This window comes from Patagioenas fasciata, unplaced genomic scaffold (assembly GCF_037038585.1).
Source record: "Patagioenas fasciata isolate bPatFas1 unplaced genomic scaffold, bPatFas1.hap1 Unplaced_6, whole genome shotgun sequence".
Lineage (NCBI taxonomy): Eukaryota > Metazoa > Chordata > Aves > Columbiformes > Columbidae > Patagioenas > Patagioenas fasciata.
The window spans coordinates 1471048-1496704 of record NW_027288778.1 but is presented as its reverse complement, the minus strand read 5'-3'; the positions used below and the strand labels follow the sequence as shown (position 1 = coordinate 1496704).

The 25657-nt window shown below is 49.3% G+C and overlaps 1 long non-coding RNA gene and 1 pseudogene across 2 annotated transcripts; both read right to left on the bottom strand.

Moving 5' to 3' along the window:
• Positions 1-203: 203 nt before the first annotated feature.
• Positions 204-5305, bottom strand: LOC139826900 (uncharacterized). Of its 2 annotated transcripts, XR_011737011.1 has the most exons (3): positions 4466-5305; positions 2171-2354; positions 204-292 (listed from the first exon to the last, which is right to left on the bottom strand). It is a non-coding gene; the product is annotated as an uncharacterized lncRNA (long non-coding RNA). The 2 variants fall into 2 exon arrangements; XR_011737010.1 differs by lacking the exon at positions 204-292 and having other exon boundaries at positions 786-2354.
• A 5138-nt stretch (positions 5306-10443) lies between these two features.
• The window catches only part of LOC136115874 (dynein axonemal heavy chain 9-like), a 103433-nt pseudogene continuing 88219 nt past the window's right edge, over positions 10444-25657 (bottom strand).

Below are 25657 nucleotides of genomic sequence, written 5' to 3'. Positions count from 1 at the left end.
GGGACAATGGGGCGTCCTGATATGTTACAATGAGCCCTGGGCACAACTGGGGGGTCCTTAGATGGGGGGTCCTTATGTGGGGGGTGATGGTTAAAGTGTAAGTATGGAGAAGCTTGGCAGATTGATTATATTACACTTCCACAAACACGTCAAGGTAAGCGTTATGTACTTACAATGGTGGAAGCAACCACTGGATGGTTGGAAACATCTGCCGTACCTCATGCTACAGCCCGAAATACCATCTTGGGCCTTGAGAAGCAAGTCCTTTGGTGGCCGGGTACGCCAGAAAGAACTGAATCAGACAATGGTACTCATTTCAAAACCAGTATTATAGACAATTGGGCCAAAGAACATGGTATTGAGTGGGTGTATCATATTCCATATCATGCACCAGCCTCTGGGAAAATTGAAAGGTACAATGGTTTGTTAAAAACTACACTAAAGGCACTGGGTGGTGGAGCCTTTAAAAACTGGGATTCACATTTAGCAAAAGCCACTTGGTTGGTCAACACCAGGGGATCAACCAATCGAGCCGGGCCTGCCCAATCAGAAATTCTATGGACTGCAGAAGGAGATAAAGTCCCTGTAGTACACATGGAAAATATGTTAGGAAAGGCAGTCTGGGTTCCTCCTGCCTCAGGCACAGGCAAACCTATTCGTGGGATTGTTTTTGCCCAGGGACCTGGCAGCACCTGGTGGGTGATGCTTAAGGATGGAGAAGTTCGGTGTGCACCTCAAGGGGATTGGATTTTAGGTGAAAATGTGCAATGCTGAACTGTACGATGTGAATTGCCGCACTAACAATGTTTAATAAGTGTCTTTCAGATCAAGACAATGGTGATGAAACCAGCGCTGGCTTCTTCGAGTGGCGCCCGACACCTTCTTGGCAGTTGGTGTCCTTAACCCACCAACAGGGGTCATGAGATGCACTTGGACCATTTTCCCTGCCCTGGGAGACTGTGGTGACAAAATGAACTTAATGAACTTTTCAAAGGATGGTCCACTGATTAATTACTCCTGTGTATATATGTACATATGTATATATATATATATATATATAGTAGTAGTGATTAATTAGATTGTATTGATAGATTGTATTGATAAGGTTTAAGTATTCAGTGAATGTCATATGATAAGGGGTGGAATGTCCTGGTTTTGTTAAAAACAAGTTTCTCTTTTAGTGAATTTGCCTGTCAGCTCAAGCCTTCATGTCAGCTGCATTTTCCTGGAGAACCCAACACATGTTTTGGTTAAACCCAGCAAGGGAATGCAAACTTATTGATAAGCACAGATGGACATCTCGCGAGGGGGGCAACGAGAAAACTGATGACTGAGAGACTGACCAACGGTGAATAACATTCCTTTCACGTGAATACTTCATATAGAAGTGGGAGATCACGAGGATCTCGCCCCTTTTCCCTTTTTTTCCTCATGGCCGACATCAGGAGAGGACCTTGCTGGTCGTCCCTGCGAACGGAGGCCAGTGAGAGACTGAATCCAGCTCCGGTTGGCTACAGAGTCTAATCCAGGACTTTGGGTGCTGGCTCTGCAGTTGCTGAGACTTAGAAGATTGGTTTTGTATATTTTGTATTATTTTCTCTATTCTTATTACTAGCATTAGTGAAACATCTTTAACTTTTCCAACTCTCTCCCCTCTGTCCTTCTTCCCCTCCCGATCGCCTGTGCTGAGTGGGAAGGGGGGAGAGGGAGGGGCAAAAGGGGGAAGTGGGGGGGAGAGGAGGTTGACAACACATCTGCCAGGGTTTGATTGTCACCCCGCAATCCTAACCCTCGACAGGCTGGGACAGAGAAAAGGATGAGAAGGAAATAAGGCAAGGCAAGGCAAGGCTAGGCCAAAGGACATTTCCTTGGTTACATATTTTGTACCAGATTCATCTGGAGACGAGGAGGAAAGCCATCTGACCTGATGGATTAGTCCCAATCAAAAACCCCGGCTACTTGAGACACTTAGACTAAGCCTAAAATGCAAAGATCTGTCCATAAGGATGGGTTTTATACTCTACTTCCACAATCTGCTGGCAGTACAAAAGAATAAGCGGCAGATCTCCTTAGGCTGAGTCACGGTGCTTTGCTCCTAAGACCATGCATACCATGGGAATATTTCAGCATTTCTGCTCTGGTTTTCAGTGTATTACACCAAAACACCCACCTGATGACGTCATTTCAAGAGCAACAGCAGCAATTTGCAGAATTCAGCTTCTTTGGGGAACTGAGAAATTGCTGAGCTGACACCAAGTCCTGCTGTGTCCCTGTCACCCGCAGAGTGAGAAAAGGAGAGCTGGGTGTGGCAGCCGAGCACCCCATGCAGCCAGACGAGGGCTTAGTGAGAGAGGCTGGCACAGAGAACAGGATGAGAAGGAAATAAGGCAAGGCAAGGCTGGGCCAAAGGACGTTTCCTTGCTTTATATTTTCTACCACATACATCTGGAGACGAGCAGGGAAGCCATCAGACCTGATGGATTAGGCCCAATCAAAAACCCCGGCTACTTGAGACACTTAGACTAAGCCTAAAATGCAAAGATCTCTCCATAAGGATGGGTTTTATACTCTACTTCCACAATCTGCTGGCACTACAAAAGAATAAGCGGCAGATCTACTTAGGCTGAGTCACGGTGGTTTTGTGCAGAAGGATGTGGAACAAAGGGAGAAAGCAAAGGGAGCAGGACAAAGGGAGGGAAGAGGAAAAACCAGTGCTGAGCTGCAGGACTGAAATGGAGGAGGTTTTGCATTTTCTTATGATACAGTTGTATAGGTGGCTTCAAGCCTAGACAACACGATTTCACGTTTTTCTTCTGGAGTTATGCATTTGCTGTTCTTTCTTTCTTCTTGTTCTTTTAGCAGGATCATTTTATCTGAGCATGGCAGTGGCCCTAAAGGCACTTGCTTTGATAGAGCTGTCCAATAAGGTGTTGAACAAGTCCTCGCAGACACGCAATGATGTAGCATGCTATAGAAATCAGTGCTTCTGTTACTTCGATTAAAGAAGTAATTTCTCTCAATATTCCAAACCAAGATTCTAACAATCCCATGAGTGGACTATCTACACCTGAATTCTCAGCCAATTCTTCTGCTGAAGCTGTGGTTAGACATATATCACCTTTTTCTGCCAACATCCTATCTGGGACCATGTTATTTTCCCATGCCATTCTACTAGTAGCATCTAATTGCTTGGTGATTCATTTAACTGCTTGTCTAGTATAACTTATAAATAAATGTTATTTATCCCGTCTACACTCTTGTTTGTAGTTACCTACCAAAACAAAAAGGACTCAGAACCCGCAGCTAACTTGACTTCTTGCTTTGTGTTCCTTGGGGACTCCTCTGGGGACCCCAATCTAATTGAAATAAACCCTGTCATCAGAGGAAAGCCCTCAACTCCTTTTTCTGTTGCCCTGATGGATCACAGTGTTCAAATGCCAGGGTAAAAGGAATTTCCAATTGTACGACGTCACAGGTACCTTCCCAGTGGGGGATAAAATGGAATCAAGTGTCATCTTCCCACAGTACCACCAAAGATCCACTCAAGAAGCATTTGAGGACATATGAGGACCAACTTCCCGTGTCTCTGCACACCTACTCATGTTCCTAGGAACTTGGTATCATTCCTGCCGCGTCGTGAGAGACAGGCAGTATGATTTCCAATTATTCCTGAAAATGCGAGGGGAATTTTGATATTTTTCCCTGCAAAGCTGGAAACAGTAGGGAGAGAGTATGACACGACTTATTTCTCCATGCCGTAGAGTCTTGGCATAAGGCTAAGACGCACTCCATCCCCTGTCAATCTTCGCTCCACCCCAGAGGGAAGGGTACCACTTGGGCCACAGGCCTTCCTGCTGCACAGGCATAGCAATTGCTCGTTTAGGCTTTGCACCATATATTTGATCCATTCTACCCAGGCATTTGTACCTCCATATATTTTGAACCTTCCCAGGGCATCTTTTCTACTAATGTCTATTTGTGATCCCTAAACCCCACTTACTGAATCATCTGCTCTCTGTCTTGCAATTAGCAAAGGGTTGCACTGCAGAGACTCACATCCTGGGAGAGACTGTCCTTTAGATAGGGTCATTTTTCTTTGCAACTCTATAACCGTTCATTGCTCACTGTCCATCCCCTAAACTCTGTGCTCCAAATAACACTGTACCAGGAGGGGCAATGAGAGACAGTAACAAAAACTGTGCACTTCTTTAAATCATCCTTAGACTCAGTCCCCTTGGACACGTTTCTTTTCATAACTCCATTCTCTTTAGCTCTGTACATCCCCACAGTTAAGGATGTGGCAATCATCTACTCAAATTGTTAGGGAACCTTCAGTTTCAGTGACGTTTGTTAAGTAACCCATTTGTAAATTCTACATACACAGGATTAACAATCCCCAAAGGTTTCATTTCATTTTCATCTCTGTATCTTTAGTCGAAGGGGGTCATCAGCTGTCAATACTTGCCACTCGTCATTGTCCTTTGGAGGTTCGATTGGCTCTTTAATCCGTGTCTAATGAGTCCACCCTTTCTCAGCTGGTCGTACCACTGTCTCGGTGAGCAGCAGAACTTGAAATGCTCCTTCCCAATCTGGCTGAAGCTTCCGTTTCTCTCCAGGATTTGACCAGGACCCAGTTTTCAGGCTGAAACTTGTGAGCTGCAAACTCTAAAGGCAGAGTTTGTGCCAGACGGCCTTGTGCCTGAGAGAAGATAGGCAAGACAACCCGAGTATACAGTTTTTGAGAAATAAATCCTTAGTTTCAAACTGTGGAGGTCCACCTGTTCTTAAACTTTTGCTACCACTGCTGCTGCGGCAGTGCTCAGGAGGAAAGCTTCTCCCCAGCTGGCAAGGTGATCAACCAACACTAGTATGTATTTAATTCCACCAGCTACAGCCAAATCACCTTGAATATTTTGAGAGAGTTGTAAACTTGGACCCTGCCCTCCTGCAGGCTGCTTTTTAAGTGCCTTTTTATTTCTTCTTTTACAAACCACCCATCTTTCACAAATTTGCTTGGCTATAGTATAAATTCCCGTATTACGTCACACATTGCTTGTGTTCCCCAATAACTCTCCTGATGTAGAATCGCTAATACCAACCCTCATGATTTGCTTATTTAACATTTCTCTACCATCTGGGAGTACCCATTTCCCACTCTGTTCCCTGGCTCCTAATTCTTGGAGGACTTCTTCTTATTTTTCATCAAAAACTGGAATTTCCTGTGAGGCCAGGACCTCAAGCGCGAGATAACTTACAGTTATCACTTCAGGTTTTAAGGCTGCTTCTCAGGCCATTTCATCTGATAACCAATTTCCCCTGACACAAAAGGAGTTTCCCTTCTGATGTCCCAATGGACATCATGCACTACAGCCACTTCTATTGGTGACATCAGATTATGTAACACTTGTCCAACTGGTTCTTCACAAACCAATTCTTTCCCTTTGCTATTAATTAGACCCCATTCTTCCCAGATTTTCCCAAAGGTGTGCACTACTCCAAATGCATATCTAGAACCGTTACAGATGGTACCTTCTTTTCCATCTAACATTTGCAGTGCCTGATTGACAGCGTATAGCTGGCATGTTTGAGCTGACCAGTTATTAGGTAACCTGCCCGTTTCTTATTTCACCACTCACACCTTCAACGATGGCACACCCATTGTGTCTTTTCCCCTGAATTATCCCTGAAGTCCCATCTCTGAGGAGGTGCAGCCCATTGTCATCTCTCCTCAGGAAAGCAGCAGGGTTTAATTTCCTGCTTTCTTTCACCAGAAGAGCGGTGACTGCTGCAGTTTGCACACACTCAAGACACTGGCTCTAAGAGCTTAGATAAGTGTGCCACTGGCTGTCGCTTCCCCCCAGCCCACTTGCTGGTGGAGCAGCGTGGGAGGCAGAACAGGCCACCCTGTGCAAGCATTGCTCAACAGTACCAAAAACATCTCTCTATTATCAACACTGCTTTTAGCACGAATCAAAAAACATAGTCCCATACTAGGTACCACAAAGAACATTAACTCCACCCTGGCCAAAACCAACACAAACTTCCAGGTAATAGAATAGCTCTCAAATTTTCTCCTTATCACCCCCCCAGGCAGTAACTGTGCTTCCACACCCAGAGCCTGTAAAACGTTTGTCTCTAATAAATAAGCTGGGGAATCTTCCACTAATATATTCCTTCCCCACACACTTTTAATTCTTATTATCACAGATAGGGCTGGAGCGCCGCTCCCCGCGGCCGCCGTCCTGTCCGCGCCAGAGACCGCCCCGCCGCCATCTCTAGTGAGGGCACAGCGGCCGCGCTCTCCCCGCCCCGCCACAGACACCTCATCAGCCACCGCCCGAACGGCGCCGGTACCCGAGCAGGAGGACTCGAAGGACGTTAACTCCCCCTCCTCGGCGGGGTGCACCGCCCGCTTCCCAAGAGCGGCTCCCAGAGCGACCAGCTCCCCTCCTCCCCGGCGGCACGGGGCACGGCCTCAGTGCGGCGGCTTCACTGCCCGCGCCCAAGATGGCGGCGCGACGGGAGCGGGAAAGCGTGAGGCGCTGCAGGCGTCAGGCCCGGCCCGGGAGCCCCCAGCCGCTCCTGCTCCCACGCACCGCCCCCGTTTGCTTTACATTTGTGTATCGTATATAAATGCAGGGACAAGGAGCAGCGGCACGGAGCAGGCTGCTGGGTACGAGGTGTTCCCTCAGCACACACACCCACACCCCCCGTCCTGGGCTGGGCCGCTCCGCGCGAAAGGGAAGGTGAGGGAAAAACAAAAACTAAAGGCACAGAGGCGTCCCGGCTGAAGCCGAGCTGTGCTCATCTACCCTTTGAATGACAATTCCAAAGGCACATCCCCACTCACGAAAGCTGGCGGCTCCGCAGGGTCCCCAGCAGACACAACCACCGGCCGGCCCGGGGAGCTCCCGCAGGGTCCGCAGTCTGAGGACAACGCTCCGCCCGCAGCCCCGCACCGAAACCGCCGGAAGGTCCCACAGCCTCCTTGTCAAGCCCAAGGGAATCCGAGCTGGGCCCGTATACGGTCAGTGCTCCAGAAGCTTCTCCGCTCCCAGGCGTTTCACTAAACGAGGGCTCCGTCTGTCAGCCGAGGGCTGTGGGCGTGACCAGAGCGCCCATCAACCGGAAGTGCCGGGCGCTTTCCTGCGGCTGCAAAGTGCTGCGACATGGGGCTGTGGGCCCCCCGGGGCGGGGCGCGGAGCTGCTGCGTCCCCCCAGTTCTGGGTCCCCCGACCCAGAGCAAAGCGCTCCCCTCCTCCGGCTGCCGACAGTCAGCCCGGCTTCTTGCACAGCCCCCTGGTTACCCCCTCACCCCGTCCCCCCAGTTAGTCCCAGGGGGTGTTTCTGAAGCCCATGGACACCTCAGCCCCACCCGGGGTGCAGGATGGGCCTTTGCTGGCTCTGCCCTGGTGCCCACCGGTTTGCTGCCAGTGCTCCCTCTGGGGGGGCCCTGGGTACCACCGGATCCACCTGGGCACCCCCAAAGTGCCTTTTTAGCGCTTATTTTTCTCCTGAAAAGCAAACACAGCGGGGCTTTCTGCCATCCTGCCCCAGGGACCCCCACTCAGACCACACCGGCGCTTGGTTGCCCATCGCCATTTATTGCAGCCGCTGCCTGCTCAGCGCCCGGGGCGGTGGGACCAGGGCCGGGACCCCTGTCCTGCCCGGCTGTCAGGGAGTGATTCACTGCGGGGGGGCTATTCTATTCTATTCTATTCTATTCTATTCCATTCCATTCCATTCCATTCCATTCCATTCCATTCCATTCCATTCCAGTATCTGCAGCTCTCCAGGATACTGGAAAACACAAAGCGCTCCCTCCTTGACCTGTCTTGGAATTAATAACACAAAAAGTTTCTGTCCCTGCAGGTACATGAATGTGTGTGCATACGTACACTCCTATATATAAAACCCCATTACACAAGCACAATCTGATACAGGAGCGTGAGCTGTGAGAACAGGTCAGAGCTGCAATGCCCACCAGACCCACTCTGCAGTAACACACAAACACATCTGTGTGCAGCTGGGAGGACAGCTCTCACTTCTATATCTACCCTCCCCAGATTTGTAGTGACCTTACTTCCCAGGCAAAGTGATAAGTATTTTTGAAAATCCAAATAGTCTCATTTATTCCTAAAAATAGATATGCGGCAGCTCAGGGCCCTGTTGTGAGCAGGTATGAATCAGCCTCACGTCAATGAAGGTATCCAAGATATCACAGTTTGATAAGCAGGGATACCCCTACAGATCCAGCCCTGCGCCGAGCAGTGTGTCATTACCCATCTGCAGAGGGGAAAACTCACCTAAACCAATCAGTTTTGCAAGCGCATGCTGGTGAGGTACCAGTAATCCCCCCAAAGATTGGGGGGATTGCCACTTCCTTAACCAAATCCCACTTCTTCGAAAAAAGAAAGAAGAGAAAAAGCTCAGACATTAAAAGCTTCAGAAACAAGAACCATAAAGGGATAAAAAAATGTTTCCCAGTGCTGTATTTCACATCTGAGATGGGAGAATTAGAGGCTAAATAGCTCTAAATCCAGCCCTGCTCCAGGTGCTGTGCCCACCTCTGCAGCAGGAAGGGGCTACTGGAGGAATCTGCAGCCTTTTCTTTAATATTTTTAGTTAAAAAGTGTAGTAAGCATTTTAAGAAGCCTAGGAGGCATCAAAAGAGCTATATATTTTCTAAAACGAAGATGGAACAGATGAGTCCTCGCACGAGCTGGGCTGCAGGAACAGCGCTGCCCCTCTCTAAGTGCACATCTCAAAGCCGCATATTTCAACACAGAACTGTCAGCCCAGCTGACAACACATGTTGATTTTTAAAGGGGATTTTGCACACACTGTGGTGTCAGTACGAAGGCACAGACACACAGGATCCTTCACTCATGAAGGAGGATGCCAGATCCACAGCATGTTAAGAAAAGGCAGGTTTCGGGGCACATGCTCCAAAATAAGTCAATATTTTTACTTACTTGTCAATATTTTTTACGTATTTTGATTTTATTGACTTATTTGTCTGGGTTTTTTGTGGGGTTTTTTTGCTGTCTGCAGTGCTGGTCCAGCTCTGGGTCCTCAGCACAGGACACACATGGACCTGCTGGAGCGGGGCCAGAGGAGCCCCAGGAATGACCCGAGGCTGGAACAGCTCTGCTGGGAGGACAGGCTGAGAGAGCTGGGGGGTTCAGCTGGAGAAGAGAAGCTCCGGGGAGACCTTAGTGTGGCCTTTTCATACGTCTATGGGGTTGATAAGAAAGATGGGGACAGACTTTTGAGCAGGGCCTGTTGCGATAGGACAAGGGGTGATGGTTTTAAACTAAAGGAGGGAGATTCAGGCTGGACATGAGGAAGAAATTGTTGCCCTGAGGGTGGTGAGAGCCTGGCCCAGCTTGGCCAGAGAGGTGGTGGATGAACCATCCCTGGAGACATCCCAGGCCAGGCTGGGTAAAGATGTCCCTGCTGCGCTGCCTTTTTTCTTTTTTTTTTTTTAATTAGCAAAAAACTAAATAAGGATGATGCACAAGATTTGCCATCAGGGAGCTGTGCAGGGACAAACTTTTAGCCTCGTACTTCAGCAGTCGTCATCCTGCAAAAAACGCCCATCATCGGGGACTGAGCGCAGGGAGCCAGCCCAGCACATGCTATGAGTGCTCTGAATGAGCCTCTGGTTCCTCTTCCCCCCCAGGAACACACTGGTTTGAGACAATGAGTGTCCTGAGGACCCAGGTGTAGAGGTAAATTACGTTTTGAAAAACTAGGTGGGAATAATAAGAATTATTAATTAGCCTTTCTTTCAAGGTGTAAGCAAGGCTGGCGAAGAACAGATGAAATGTAGAAAGCAGCAGTAAAAAAAAATCTTTGGATTCCCACTCCACACGTGAGCACAGAGAAGCAGTTTGCTCCAAAGTGGAGGATTTCTCCCCAGGCAGTGACCAGTGTGACAAGTCACGGAATCCCAGAATGTCAGGGGTTGAAGGGCCCTGGAAAGCTCCTCCAGTGCAATCCCCCCATGGAGCAGGAACACCCAGCTGAGGTTCCACAGGAAGGGGTCCAGGCGGGTTTGAATGTCTGCAGAGAAGGAGACTCCACAACCTCCCTGGGCAGCCTGGGCCAGGCTCTGACACCCTCACCAGGAAGAAGTTTCTTCTCATATTTAAGTGGAACCTCCTGTGTTCCAGTTTGCACCCATTGCCCCTTGTCCTGTCACTGGTTGTCACCCAGAAGAGCCTGGCTCCATCCTCCTGACACTGCCCCTTTCCATATTGATCCCCAGGAATGAGTCCCCCCTCAGTCTCCTCTTCTCCAGCTCCAGAGCCCCAGCTCCCTCAGCCTTTCCTCACACGGGAGATGCTCCACTCCCTCCAGCATCTTGGTGGCTGCGCTGGACTCTCTCCAGCAGTTCCCTGTCCTTCTGGAGCTGAGGGGCCACAACTGGACACAATATTCCAGGTGTGGTCTCCCCAGGGCAGAGCAGAGGGGCAGGAGAACCTCTCTGACCTACTGACCACCCCCTTCTAACCCACCCCAGGTACCATTGGCCTTCCTGGCCACAAGGGCCCAGTGCTGGCTCATGGTCACCCTGCTGTCCCCAGGACCCCCAGCTCCCTTTCCCTTACACTGCTCCCACCGAAGGGCAAGCACTTACAGCAATCTTGGCCTTGATACTGGCCAGCTTGTCCTGGGCAGCCGCCAGCTCGGCGTTGGCCCTGCTCAGAGCCTGCCGCTTGGGCTGCACCTCGCAGAACACAGCGTGGAACCGCACCATGTTCACCACCCAGGAGCAGAGCCCGGCCGCCGCCAAGGACTTGGTGGTCACAAATTCGGGTTTAAACTTGGGATCCTGTAAATAGGGCTGAAGGGCTTTGAGGCAGTTCTCATGGATGTTCTCCTTGTCGAACTTGATCAAGGAGTCCAGGAAGCCATCCACCCTGGCCATGGCGGCTTTGGCTGCTTTCCAGCTCCTGTCCTTGGGAATCTTTCCTCCTGGGGCCATCAGCACCATCACGGCTGCGGTGACATTGCTGACAGCTGAAGGTGGTGAGCCAAAGGACCTCAGCTCCGTCAGATTCTTCTGAAAACGGGAAAACAAGGTTGTTAGACAAAAATTAATGGGTTTGCTTTCTACTTTGCAACTAATAGAGTCAGGCTCCCAAGCTATCAATCTGATAAATTGGGTTTCTTCCAGCCCAAACATTCTTGCCTCTAAATCACCGCTGTGCATGTCTGCAGCACATGTGCTCAGTTCCCTGCACCCGGACCAGCCCAGCCCCATGTTCCTCCCCACACTCCCACCCTTTCCCTGCTGCAGGAGGTTTTTTGCCGTCTCAGAAGATCAGGATAAGGAAAAAGGAAAACTTTCCAAATAATAACCTCTTCGAATTGCCCCCAGCCCCTCTAAAACTGCCTTGAAGCTCTTCTCTTTGTGCTCAACTACTCCCTGTGCCAGACACCCTTGCACTGAGGTCTTGTTGAACTATCTGTGTGCACCCCTGGGGCCATCATCCAGCCCAAATTTAGGCACTTAAACAAAGCACCTTTAGCAGGATGGCAGTCATTGGGGTGAACAGACAGTCCCCTCACAAGAAAATCAGCTAATCCACCTCCTCCACTGTCAACACAGGCAGCTTCAGTGAGTCCCTAATAGAAAGTGGGATGAATCTTAACCTAAGTTAAAAAAAGGTGAATTGCGGAGAAAGCACCTATTTCCTAACACCCTTGCAACTGTGACAATAAAGCAGTGCTGAGGATTTGATCTGCTGACATCTTAAATCTTGTCTCCACGCACACGCGATTTAGCTTCAGCATAGGAAAAACCAGCGCGGGTAACCCAGCTGTGCTCAGATGACACGCTGTTGTCAAAACAAGGATAAGGGCTGTTTCAACACTGGTTTAAGGAAAATCTATGAGTTTCAGTCAGCTCCTGTTTCTATCAGTTCTGAATAGTTTTTAATCTATTTTCTCTGATGTTCTGCTTCTATCAGTTTCTATCTGTGGCAGCAAGGTGCGAGAGTCTGGTACTTCTGAGCATTCATTTTTTAGATAAAGGTATCTGCCATGAATCTATTCCTAAATGTGTCTTCGTTTGCTTTGAGCTTTTCTTAATCATCGAGCTGGCAGAAACAGGCCCTTGGGAGCTGTGTGCATTTCCAGTGTGAAACGTCTCTAATTAACATGCTCGATGACACGGAGCCAACCGTGAGCACAGGCGAGCAGCCCGACATTCCCTCCCGTGTCCCCAGCACCCAGCTCAGCTCAGCCGGGAGCAGCACGGACGATGTGGCCTCTCCGGAGCCCCCGTGTGCTGGGGGTGCTGCTTGGGGGGCTCTGGCAAAGCAGCCTGTCTTTCACAGCCTGCATCTTGCTGGCAATGGGATGCTGAGTGGGTGCTGTTGTTCTTTCCCTAGGAAGTGAACACTTCACGGCATGACAGGAACGGGGACGCCACTGCCCTGGGTGGAGGGGAGGATGATGCTGTCCTGGTCAGGAGATGGAGGAAGCCCTGGGCAGCATGGGGTGCCTGGTTTCCTTCCCTATTGTGAGAGTTTCTGGCGCCACGGGAAGAGGACAAGTCAAGCCCATGGTGAGCGCCACGCTGATGAACTTGAGTACCATGTAAAAGGAGCTCTGCCCTTTTCCCTGATGGCATCAATCTGTTGCATTTTAATCACAGAATCATGGAATCATTTTGGTTGGAAGAGACCCTCAAGATCATCAAGTTCAACCCATGACCTGACTCTGGCACTAATCCATGTTCCTATGAACCTCATCTCCGCATCTGTTCCACCCCTCCAGGGATGGTGGCTCCACCACTGCCCTGGGCAGCCTGTTCCAATGCTTGACAACCCTTTCCATTCAGAAATTTTTCCTGATATCCAATCTAAACCTCCCCTCGTGCAACTTGAAGCCATTCCCTCTCATCCTATCGCTTGCTATTCAGGAGAAGAGATCAACACCCTCCATGCTACAACCTTATATCACTCTAAATTCTTCTGCACACTGGAGTATCCCCAGGATGGAAACCAGACAGGACACTGACACCGAGTGCCACCTGCCTCAGGAACCACTATGGCATCCTCAGACGTCTCTGGACCATCTCCAGGGGGATATTCCTTGCAGGCAATTGCATGGCAAGTTTGTTGCTTTTGATACTGTCACTGTTTTCTGCTCTCTGTAACCTGTGCGGAGACTGAGCAGCACTGGCCAAGCACCATCCTCCTTCTCACACGGGCACAGGCTGCCCAGAGAGACAACTCTGCCTCCTCTTGCAAGTGCTTTGTGCCAAGCAGAGACCCACGGGCAGGGGAAGGCAGTCCCGGAGTCGCTGTGCCTACATCTCCTCCTTCCCTCCTCCCAAAATGAGATGAGGATGTCGAAACATCAGATCCCCCGAGTTCCACGTCCTGCACTCCTTAGGGGATGCAGGTGCTGAGGAACAGCCCGCAGACAAATTGCACTGCAAGAGATAAAGGGCATTTTTGTCTCTAAAACCTGATTTCCTAAGTTTTCAAACTCACTGTCACATCTGGCTTTGCATTTTTTTGATTTTGCAGGTGCTCTGTGCTGGGTCTGTCATAACCTGCTGGGCATCCATCATGGTCCATATACTTATTACCTTAATTATTTTATGCATATACTATACAAGTCTGAATAGACATGGTTGTTCTTCTTTTAAACTAGCAGGTGACACTGGCACAGAAATGTCCATGTATCCACATACTTACTGAGCTTCTTGGTAGCTAACTATGTATATTTACTGCTGCATTCTACTTGACAGTTTTTCTCACTATTTTCCATATTAATGTTGCATATAGCAGTGCTGCCCAAAGAAGACAGATAATTGGGGAGAAACTGTATATACACACACAAATATTGCAGATTATTCACATTAGTAAGCAGGTCAAGCTCTCCGGCGCATCTCCGATCAGCAGGTAAAGGAGACCATGCCTTCCAGTGCTCTGCTACTGCAGCTTCACAGGTCCCTAGAGAAAAATCCCAGCATCTCCCTAATCTTTGCCTAATGAAATATTCTACAGCTCCAGCACGAAACCAAAACTAATAAGGAGACAAACATTTTCCCTTTGTACAGTCCTTTCCCTTCCAGGAACAAGAGCCAAAGCAACACATCTCTGCAGCAAAGCCATGTTTTCTGAAAGCTAATTAAACAGCAAACCCATTCCTGATGACGGAGAGTTGTTTTCCTCTCCCCCAAGAGGGCTATGACTGAGCCATGGTTTGAGGCATGACAGAGCCTTGCCTTGCTGCAATCATGGGATTCATTCTGATTTTCCAGCTGCACCAGGTGCTTGGCCACTCCTCTGCCCTGGGTGCAGCAGGAGTTTTCTGCTCCAGGATGCCGTGTGAACTTCAAGTCAAGATAAATTGTAGGTCCGTCCAGGTTCCAGTATAAGTTGGGGAATGACCTGAGCAACCTGAGCTGTTGAAGGTGTCCCTGCTCAGGGCAGGGGTGGCACTGGGGGAGCTTTGAAGGTCCCTCCGACCTAAACCATCCTGTGATTCTATGGATCTATGATTCTAAGGTGACCTTCCCTTCCTTGTGGGGCAGAACCAACGAGCAGTGGAGCCAGCCAACAGTGGAGAAGAGGTGCAAACGAAACACCCACCTCCAGTTCCTCCTGCTCTCCATAAACATGAGTAAAAGGCAACTTGGTGCAGCCTTGCTGCTACTCTAAGTTACACCAAGAACCCAGTATGCACCAGCTGGGAGGAAGCTGGAGGAGGGTGAATACATCGCCCAAAAATTTGGGCCATCAGATGATATTTCCCCCTGCTCCAATGCAGTCGGCAGATACTGGATTCCCAGGGGAATCTTTACCCTACCTTGTTAAGGGTGTTCAGAGCAGCCTGGGCAGCCTCCAGGGCAGGCTCAGCTTTGGCCAGGTCCTCCTCGCAGTCCTTCTGTTTCTGCTCGACCTCCTGGGTGATAAGTGCCACTTTCTGCTCCTCCTCATCAGCAATCGCCTTTTCCCTGCTCACTTTCTCCGTCTCCACTCCCACCACCCGGATCAGCTTGTCAGAATCCTCATTCTTCTGCTTCAGCTCCACTTCTTGGGCTGCCAGCCTGGCCTTCAGCTCATCCACCTGGAGGGAAGAAACACATGTGGGAGCACAGACATGCACCAACCTGTTCCTGCCCTGCACAGCAGCACAGGCTCACACTCCGGAGGGGCTGAGCAGCACTCAAAAGCACAGAGGGCCTGTGGGCAAAGCAAGCAATGCCACGGTAGCACAGAAAAGTGGTATTCTAGCTGTTAGCAAGATTTGCTGCTCTCCTTTGCCCATGGTTGCTTGGGTCAGGGTCGGTGTGTGTGGTGCACACAGTGGAGCAGGCTGCGAGCGGTGAGGAACCCAGCAGGGGAGAAACCCCATCAGCAGATGGAGCTGCTGAGGTTGTCCCAGCCCTGCTCCCTGCCTGGAAAGAGGACTGAGGTGCCAGGGCAACGCAAATGCTGCTTTGAGTATGATCTGATGGGAAGCAGGTGGAAACTTTCATTTCAGCTGTTCCTGGGATTGCCTTTGTGCAATCAGGAGCCTCACCATAGGCCAGGCACTTGCAGCAAGCTGTTCTCATCAGAAAACCAAATACACCCAGCTGTCACCTCTCTTTGAACACGAGATCTGGTGTCACATCACGTCCCCTCTAACAGAGGCACGCATGCACTGTACATATGTGTTTGGCAGTGGCGATGACGCACTACAATTCAGCTACGCTTTCTTTCTCTTCTCAGCCTTGACACCTACAGAACAGAGCAGGTGTTATTTTGCCACGTGCAGGTTTTGAGGAGGTCCTGTGCACCAGGAACCCCCTGCTTGCCAGGCACACCCTGCAACACACCTCCTCCCCCCCGCACCCCGCACACACACGGCAGAAGAAGATGCCCATCAGTTCCCTTACAACCATCAGGTCCTACAGACTTGTGGCACTAAGGGCATTTTTCACACCACAAACATCATGATTGTGATCTGCTGACACATACAGCCCTTGTCAGACGCCCAAGGCTTGAGGGACTTTACATTGTGGAATCATAGAATCATTTTGGTTGGAAAAGACCTTTAAGATCACCAAGTTCAACTGTTTAACCTACACTGGCCCTAACTCACATCCGTAAGAACCTCATCTCCACGTCTGTCCACCCCTCCAGGGATGGTGACTCCAGCACTGCCCTGGGCAGCCTGTTCCAATGCCCCACAGCCCTTTGGGGAAGAAATTGTTCCCCACATCCAACCTCAACCTCCCCTGGGCAACTTGAGGCCGTTTCCTCTGCTCCTGGCGCTTGTTCCTGGGGAGCAGAGCCCGACCCCCCCTGGCTCCGAGCTCCTTTCAGGCAGTTCAGAGATCAGAAGGTCTCCCCTCAGCTCCTGTTCTCCAGCTGAACCCCCCAGGTCCCTCAGCCGCTCCCATCACACTTCTGTTCCAATTCGTGATGTCAAATGAGCTTGAGAAGGGATCCCCCATTCAGCTGGCAGCCTCGAGGCACAGCAGTGGTAGCAGCTCCACCAAGCAGCTACTCAGACGCGTAAGGTAGGAGCACTTTCAGCAACAGGCTGGAGCGCTCACATGGTGGGGCAGCTCACACTGGCTCTCACTCCAAGACAGAAAGTCTCTTTCTAAAAGCACCGTATCGATTAATTTCCACAGGCTCTGTGCAGACCATGGAGTTTTTCCCTGTCCTGAGGTCAGGCGCATAAAGGATTACTTAATGCTCCTTCAATACATCTTTACCTACATAAAAGTACTTACTAGAAGGGAAGTCAGACACTTGCTTTTGTTGATAATTCCATTTTTATACCAGAAGAGAGAGCAAGATTTGCAATCATATAAACTGAAGCTATTGACATTCGGCATCAGCTTCAAGTGGAGGGCGGTTTCTTAGAAGTCTCTTTGTGCGCTTCAGTCATTGTCACCTCCTGCTGCCCAGCACTACAATGCTGTTTTCACCTGGGCAAAGACGCAACTGTAAATCCAGATGACTCCAGCCTTCAGGAGCATGTAATCCCTTCATTCAGCAAACTCAGCAGCAGCTTCTTGTTCAGCTCCACATCTTTGGGGATTGCAGGAAACTGAAGTGGGAGGCTTCACTGATAGCAGATATGGCTTGTGAGCTTCTGCCCAAAAATGATGTGCTGGATATAGACATGAATGGGAGCTTTAGGGGTTTACGTGGCCACAACAAAACAAGTGAGGGATTAAAACCCACCAGCACTCAACAGCTGATGTAAATTCAGCCCTCAGCACAGCCCCTGAGAACAGAAAATGTTCTGACAAAACCTTCTTTCAGCCAAGCACATGTAATAGCGGAAGGGTAAATGACTTGCTATAACACTGTCAGGATTTTAAAAGCAAGAAATTCAGTTGGGGCTTTGCCCGAATGAAACATTTGGAAGGCCAGAGGTGTGTGTTACTGTGAAGGTGTGTGTTACTGCCCAGTTTGGCTTGGGCAACACGTTAAATTCCCAGTGGAAATGATCCAAGTGGGAGCTGAGGACCCTCTGCTAACAGACCTCGCCACATCTGGGGGACGTTTGCTGACCTCCAGCCTCCCTCACCTGTGTAAGGAAACAAATCACACTTCCCCAGTGAGGCTACAGCTCAAACACAGTTGAACAGGGACAATTTAATAGTGTTTGTGCAGTGGAAAGAGAGAAACAGGAGCTACGCCTAAACAACTAAATCCACTCTATTTAGTGGTATCCTGGGGACAGCACCAGGAATGCAGATTTATGAACTTCACTCCTCCAGTTTCACCCCCTCAACACATCAAACAAGTTTCCTTTAATGTCAGGCTCGTTTCCACAGCAAAACCAGTCTGTCACATCCATTTCTCCTCCCTTCCCACACAGCCTGATGCCCAGCCATGAAAACGCCTGATGAGACAGCGCTGAGCGGGGCGGGCTCACACCGCCGCCTCGGGAAGGCACAGCTGAAATATCTAATGCGCTCCCATGGGTGGCCTGCGGAGCCGTCCCTGGCACAGCAATGCCAGGAATAAAGGCATGAAAAATTCTCCTCTTTCTACAAACGTCACGGTAACCAGGTACTCAGGCTTCCCCTCTCTCACACCAAAAAGGGTGGCAGCTTGCACACAGAGCTATTTGCTGCTTCTTCAGAAACTTTTGGGTAACACTTCAAGAATAATTGTACAAAGAGAGACCGAGGCGGCAGGAAAAATGACAGCAGACCATCACCCCAGAGTGAGGAGAGAACACTATTAATCTCTCTGTGTGTGGTATTTCCAGCAGACATTGGTGGGTTGAAGTCCCCCACAAGAACAAGGGCTGGCGATCAGGAGACTTCTCCCAGCTGCCCACAGAATATTGCACCTGCCTCTTCATCCTGGTTGGGTGGGCTGTAACAAACCCCCACCAGGATATTGGCCTTGTTGGTCTTCTTACCCACGAACACTCAACCAGGACAGAGCAAGAAGAATTATTAAAGAACAGAAAACCTGCAGGGCAGGTTCCCAGAAGACTCATTTTACCTCATTTTCCCTGCTTTGTTTCAAGAACACAAAATACATCACAAAGGTCAGCGACTAATTGATAGAGCAAGCAAGACTTGGATCTGGAATCCAGTGATGCAATATTAACCAAGGTCATCCAAAAAATGACTCAGCAATGAGCTCTGAACAGAGCGCTGACCTCTTCATGGTGAACATCACTTGGAAAAACAAATTACTCATCCCATGCATCTTCCTAAGTCTTCTATGTCCTAATAACTGGAAGCCGGCTCCTGCTTTTCAGGGTACTGAGGACAGTCGCTGTCTTCAGGGAAAGATGGTGAGGAAACATAGGAAATGGAAAACATTTCTTTAGAAGAAAAGTTGGTCAACAGTATCAAGTTGTCCAGAGCAGGGACGAGGGGTGGAGAGGGGAAACAAGTCAAAGGAGGGGGAAGAGGTTATTTTGAAGTTGGAATGGTTAAGTCAAAATGTACCCCGCAACTATTTGCACAACAGCTCCCTCATGCTGAGGCCACACTGGAAGGTCTATAGAAATGCATAAAACTCATAATTAACTTGTCGTGGCATCCAAGCAGCAGGAAACTGGAGAATCCTGGTGACAGGAGCACTAGTCCTCAGACGTAAGGCCACACCCAGGTATCGAAATCCTCCACCTTTGCTTTGAAATTTAAAGAAAAACACAAAAACAAAACAACCCACAACATATCACTTTCAGGCACCACGACACAGCTTGGAGATGACACACCTGAGACATAAGACTCGTCAGCTCCTCAGCACCAGGACCAACCATGGGTGAGTGTAAAGTTCAGACAAGATTGAACGTTCTGGTATGATTTTCACTACTGCTAAATATCCACACCCTTGTTTCAACTCGGCAGCAGTTTTGACTATTGCACACATCTGATATTTCAGGTGTTTAATTTTAGGCCCCCAGTGCTAATCTCAGATTCAAATTTGACACATTTCTCCTCACTGCTCTGCATCTTCAGGAACCTCACAAACAGGCGTTTCTCACCCAGCCTTACTCCAACCAGATATGAACATCGCTTCCTTTTATCCTTCTCGCAACAGTAAAACAGACAAGACCCCAAGGTGCTGTGGCTCCCCATCTCCTCCCCAGCCCTCCACCACTCCTCAGCACCTCTTCTGTGGCTGGTCAGAGAACCCTTGCCAACAAAACACCTATATGCAGATACAACTGAAGAATACAAAAGGTTCCCATGTTTGACCGACACTACAGGGACTTGTTTCCCCTCAAAAGGTTGGTTTCATATTAGTTGCTTGCAATAAAAAATAGACCTAACACAAATTTTCCATCACTGGGACACCACCAAAACCAGCAGCAATGCACAGGTCAGCAAAATGATTTCCCCCCATAGGCAGGGTGGGTGTGAGGTCGCTCTGGTTGACATCACTGGTTCTAACTGGTGTTCTCTGCTACTGGCTGTTCAACCGCAGCCCCATCCTTCCGCAGGAGATGACAGAACCTGCAAAGGGGACATGAAACATGCCCCCTCCCATTCTGTGTCCTCAAAGACCTGTCCTGCACCATGAAGAAAGCAAGTGCTCAAGTGAGACGCAGGCTCTCAGAGCCAAGAGGCACTAATAAAGCCCATACATCACCCTCCAGCGAGGCACATACCCTTCTGAGCACGACAGACGTTGTTTATGTCAGCAGCACTACCCAGAGCACATAGGCAGAAGGGAGTGAACCCGCTAGTCCTTCATTCCCACCAACCCCCTGCATTTCCTCAGAGCAGCTTCAGGAGAGGTCCATTTGCCACAGCAGAAGCTTGTAAGAGAACATTTGAAACAGTTAATAGAATATGAAATGGAGAGAAAAACGGGAGCTAGCAACTGGTGTAGACAGCAAAGCTCTGAAAGGCAGTTTGAGTCACTACAGAGGGGTTTGTGAAATACTCAGAACAACATCTAGTCTTTACTGCACAAGAGTGCCAGTGCTGGTCCTTAGCAGGGCGATTTGGGGATGGCTGGTCTACATTTCAGACACGCAGTAGTTTCCCTCAAAGATGGACAGCATAATGCAAGGAAAAATGACCATCAGCTATATTTTAAAAGGATTCTTGCTGAAGTCATTGTAGATCCCCTGGATGCTACTCCAAAAATCACTGATCTCCCTCTATTTTATAAGGTATCTTGTCACAACTGAAAGATAATAATTAAAAGATGTACATAGCCAGTTGGATCCCTATCTCATTTCAGTTCCTGTGATCTGTCACCAGGGACTGGCACCACCCCAGCAGCAGGGACTGAATATACATCCCTCCCCTTCTCCTTTCCAGTACAGACACAACTCCTGCTCCTCAAAGAACCAGTTCACACCAGACTAGAGCCAGGATCTAGTGCAAATTTTACACTCTGCACAGTTCCAGCCGGTAAAGTTCTCCTTCAAACCAGGATGAGGAGATGCCTCTAACAGAGAAACACGAAAACCCATCAGCTTTTAACCCCAAGGGTTTGCTTACCTGTGCAGATGTGCTCTTGAGCTTCTCCAGGCCATTCTCCAGCCGCTCCATTTTTGCTTTTAAATCCTTGCCCTTCTTCAGTAGCAAATTCTGATAGAGTTTGATTTGCTCCAGGAAGGACTTTGGAGTGGTGTAGTTACATCGTCGCTCATTGCTCAGATACAATCGCGAAATCTCGTTGACACTTGTGTGGACATAGGCCATGAATTTGCTTATTGAATCTTTCACTGAATCCTAAAAGTAAGATGAGAAGACAAGGAGAAAATATTTCAAACTGAACAACTATATGTAGTGCAGATCTGTGCCATATACAAAGGAATTTATTAACATTTTATTCTGCTGCAGCAAAATCCAGGCTGGAACATCCAAGTTGATCCCTTTTCACTTGTTATCTCTAAAATAACTTTGTCTGTTCATGTACTGTATACCTCTTTTTATATCTTTTTATCTCATATTTTATCTTATTCCAAGCAATTTTTCTAGCATTAAGCTCTATAAAATAACAGCCTTTCAAGCATAAATTTGGGCTTTTCTCCTCTACAAATAGGGAAAGCACACACATAAAAAGAAACATTGTAGACTTTATTCTACAAAAATCCTGCCCAGAAAAGCTAAATAAACATAACTGAATCTCTTTTAGTCCAGCAGCAGGTTGTCATCAATGAGAACTTGACATAATTTTGCCCTTGAGAATTACAGGCGCTCAGACACGCCTGTGGAGAGCAAAGCCCATGTTCCCTGCAATACCCATAAGCATTAGGTTATTTCCTGCACCGATTTGTAAGCTGCCGCTCTTGCTTGCAAAGCAGTGGTGTGTCTGGCAGTGCTATCAGTGAACAAACACAACATGGTGCCCACGGCCATGCTTCAGCTGAGGGCTGTGCCCCTCTCTGAAAAACCTGCTTTGCTTAAGTTAATTAGAATCATAGAAACATTTTGGTTGGAAGAGACACTTGAGAACATCAAGTGTAACGATAACTTAACTCTGGTATTAAATCATGGCCCTAAGAACTTAATCTCTGTCTAACCCCTCCACAAGGATGGTGACTCCATCACTGCCCTGGGCAGCCTGTTCCAATGCCCAACAGCCCTTTGGGGAAGAAAGCTTAGTTAATATCCAATCTGAACCTTCCCTGGCACAACTTGAGGCCATTTTCTCTCATCCTAAAGCAGTAGAGAGTTACCAGCAATTCCTCTCTGAACGGTCACCCAGATGTCCTGGGTGAGTGCTGTCCCTGCAGTGCTGTCCCCATCGCGAGAGGCACTGCTTGCACCAAGCAGAGGGACATGTCACACCTGGCTGCCACCAGCACCCCCCGCAGAGGAACCCAAACCCAGGCACGGCCATGGCAGCCCCAGATGCCAGTGGGTGAGGTGCTCACCTCCACGGTCTCTGTTTCTTGCAGAAAGCGGAGGCTGACAGACTCGAGGGCCTCCTGCGGCCACTCCTGGAACCAGTCTATGGCCGTGCAGCTGATGATGGCAGGGAACCTCCTGCTGCGGACACGGAGCTTGCTGCCCACGGGCGAAAAACACAGCACAACCTGCAGAGCCCAGGGAAGGAGAACGTGAGAAGACACAGCCAGGAGCAGGCATGGGGTTCCAGCTGCACAGCCCAGCTCAGGCTCTTCCATCCACTTCCAACAGGCACAGACTGAAACACAGGAGGCTCCATCTGAACATGAGCAGAAACTTGTTTGCTGGGAGGTGCCAGAGCCTGGCCCAGGCTGCCCAGGGCGGGTGTGGAGTCTCCTTCTGTGAGACATTGAAACCCGCCTGGACCCACCTGTGTGATCTGCTCTGGGACCCTGCGTGAGCAGGGCTTGGACTGGGGATCTGCAGAGGGCCCTTCAGCCCCCACCAGGCTGGGATTCCATGAATGGAAGATCTCACAGCACCAGCTGAGGTTACAGCAACCTCAGTCCTTGAGCCCTTGCACTGCAGGCCAGCAAGCCTGGCATGGAAAAAAACGTAATGTGGCAGTGAACACATTTTTTCTCTGCAATAAAGACAAGCAGTGGTGTTAAACATTGCCATGGTCAAAAGCAGAAGCCTGGCACACTTTCAAGCTTGAAGCTGGGTTTTAATAAAACCACCCTTCCCTGCTTCAGCAGCGAAACAAAGCTTTGCCCAGCAGGGAACTGGCATCTGTATTCAAGTGGTGCAACCAGGAATTAAAGTGAATGGATCTAAATTCTCCTGGCAGGACCACAGGCCCACCTGGGCTGTTTCCCCGAAAGCAGCATTGAAAAGAGTCGAGGTGGCTCAAACTCAAAATCTGCTTTTATCAGAGTGAGACATTTTTTGAATAGAGAAACCTCAAAACAAAGCAGAACAGAAATAAAAGCATTTATGAATATATTTTCCCTACTCATTGCATTTTTGTGCAGCAGGTCCTTTGCTTTTCAGGCTTTTATTTCAGTCCAGCTGCTAAAAGTTTCTGAGTTGCAGCAAACTGTGCAGTGTATGTGGGCCCCTGGGGGTCTCTCTTTGCATTATTCTGGGGCCTGGTCAAGGGGCTGTTACTCCCTTGCCCAGCATCCCCTCTGCCCTGCACCATTTCTCCTTCCTCCAGCCTTATCCCTTCCCTCATCCCCTGCCTTTCCTGCAGGCTGGGAGCCTCCTGCCCCACAGCCGCTTGGCCCACAGCTCCTCTTGGCAGCACAAGCTCTGCCTTTGCCAGCAGGAAACTCCTTCTGGAAGGACGTAAAGTCAGGACAAGGCAAAGTACCTTTCCTCTTTGTTGCCTCACAACCAGCTTTAACAGCAAGATAAGACCCAAGAACCAAAACCTACCACTACTGTTCATCACAGCCCTTTTCCTGTGAGCCCGCTGTGGCTCATAAATCCATATAAGCTTTGTTAATTGGCCACAAAGAAGGACATGGACAAGATGCCACCATGCAATGAAGTAGCAACATGTGAGCAAGGACCAGCTTGGGAAGCAGTGTATCTCACTCAGTGCGTCATCCCTCTCCCACTTGTTAGCCCTGGCTGGTACCTTAGCAAGTGTCATAGGACAGGCTGCTGTTAGCTCAGATGTCGCTATAGTGGGTCAACACCTCCATCATGATCTGTTTTTTAGAAGCCACAAAAGAACTGCCTGTAACAAACCCACTTTAGTTTCCATTTCAGAAGAGGTAGCTGAACTTAGAGCTCCTGCTCCTCTGCCATGGCCACTGCGCATGGGGACAGACACACAGAAATCCTTCCTGCACCTTCAAGCATATGCCTTGGGCACCTCTACGTTTTTCTGTCAGGGCCAGGCAAGTTTCAGGAAGCTGTCCTTGTACAAAAGCCTCTTCACAGGATCCCAGACGATTGGGCTGAAGGGACCTCTGCAGATCCCCCAGTCCAAGCCCTGCTCACGCAGGGTCACAGAGCAGATCACACAGGTGGGTCCAGGCGGGTTTCAATGTCTCAGAGAAGGAGACTCCACACCCGCTCTGGGCAGCCTGGGCCAGGCTCTGGCACCTCCCAGCAAACAAGTTTCTGCTCATGTTCAGATGGAGCCTCCTGTGTTTCAGTCTGTGCCTGTTGCCCCTCACCCTGGCGCTGGGCACCACTGTCCATCCTCTGACACCCACCCTGGAGATATTTATAAGCATAAATAATACTTCCTAGCTGACCCCATCCATCTGCTGTAACACACGGTTAAGGAGAAGGGTAGAAAAAAGAGAAGGGATCAGCCTCAAGTAAATCATATTCACACTGCCCTTCCAGTGCACCACAATAACAGGAATAGATCCATGAGGGGACGGGAGGCAGAAGACAACCAAGATGCTGAAAAGTCACAAAACAGCATCAGGACTCATCAGAAAATCCCCTCTACACCCAGAGAGGGAAAGAGCAGGACTGCATTCCCTCTCCTTGGGCACCTACACTGTGGCATGGTCCTCAAATTTTCCCTCAAAAATTAATTTTCCAGTTGTTCCCCATCCTGAACATGTACCTTCCCACATCAAAAAAGCAACGGGCCACCCTATCTCAGTGACCGTGTCCCACCAACACAAACGGAGCAGTAAGGAGGAGGACATGCTTTCATTGAGCAAAGATCAAGGCTTCTCTCTTTGCCCTCCCCAGCTCCTGGCCCTGTGCCGGCAGCAGTGAACAGCGCTGCAGAGGGGTAAACACCTTCTGGAACAGTCTCACTCTCCTGTGCGCCTCACTGTGCTTTCCCCGTGAGCTGAGCACACATGGGAAATAGTCCTGAAACTGTTCTGGGATCTTTTGGACATATTCATAAGGCCTTTCTATGCTGGATTATGGGCTGTGCTGGAAGAAATCCTGTAGGCACATTGCATGCCACTCAGTTTCCAGCACTCTGTTTTTAACATAATACTTCATTTCTTCTGGCAATGGAACCCCAACAACATGAACACTGATCCCTTCAGCAGCTCTTTCAAGCAGCAAGACCTCGTCCTGATGCACCCCTGTGCCCGGCTTTGAAAAGGGAGCGGCTGGTCCTGCTCAGCTCTTGAAAGAGAACGTTCTCAACTTCCATAGTGCTTTCTAACACCCAAGAAGTGATGGCAACAGAGAGCATTTCCTGCACTTCAGTACTACTTGCTGAGTGCATCACAGTTCTCATCATGAACAGGCAGAAAAGCCTTTCAGGCTGCGGTCTGACCTTCCTACCAGGCAGCCCAAAGCATCTTCACCCCATGCTCCTGCACCAAGGCAGATGGCGAA